This window comes from Sinocyclocheilus rhinocerous, unplaced genomic scaffold (genome assembly GCF_001515625.1).
Source record: "Sinocyclocheilus rhinocerous isolate Xijiao unplaced genomic scaffold, SAMN03320098_v1.1 scaffold656, whole genome shotgun sequence".
NCBI lineage: Eukaryota > Metazoa > Chordata > Actinopteri > Cypriniformes > Cyprinidae > Sinocyclocheilus > Sinocyclocheilus rhinocerous.
The window spans coordinates 1-570 of record NW_015648010.1 but is presented as its reverse complement, the minus strand read 5'-3'; positions in this window follow the sequence as shown (position 1 = coordinate 570).

The following is a 570-nucleotide window of genomic DNA, read 5'->3' as shown; positions in this document are numbered from 1 at the left end:
GTGTGTGTGTGTGAGTGTGTGTGTGTGTGTGTGTGTGTGTGTGTGTGTTGTAGGTGGGACAGAACTGATTTTGTGGGATTTTTACTCAAACGCACCCTTTGGGCCATAATGGAAACGCATTCACTCCGGCCAAATCTAAACGCAGAGCCAAACCGAAATGGAAAATGTGTTATGGCCAAAAATTGTCCCATGAGAGAAGACCTACGACACGTAGATTACCTCATCTCATTGTACAAAGCCCCAAAGTTGTTTAAATACACCTGCATGTGCTTTAAATGATTGGCATGAAATCAATGTAATACATTTTTGTTTGCTGTTCTTGGCCTGTGTCCCTGTTGTCTTGAATGGGGTAGTGTTTCTTTTAAAGGCTTCTTTTGCAATTCAAAGCACGGTTAAAATGTTACTGTCGTCTTAACTACAACACTGAGCCATGTAATAGTTTGACTAACCGTGATTTGCTTAATGTGTTAATTTCAGGATTTATATGCATTTATAATTATTTTCTTTTATAGTATTTTATAATTGCTCTGCTTTCTTAAAATCAACGCATTTCAATGTTACTGGTTTCAT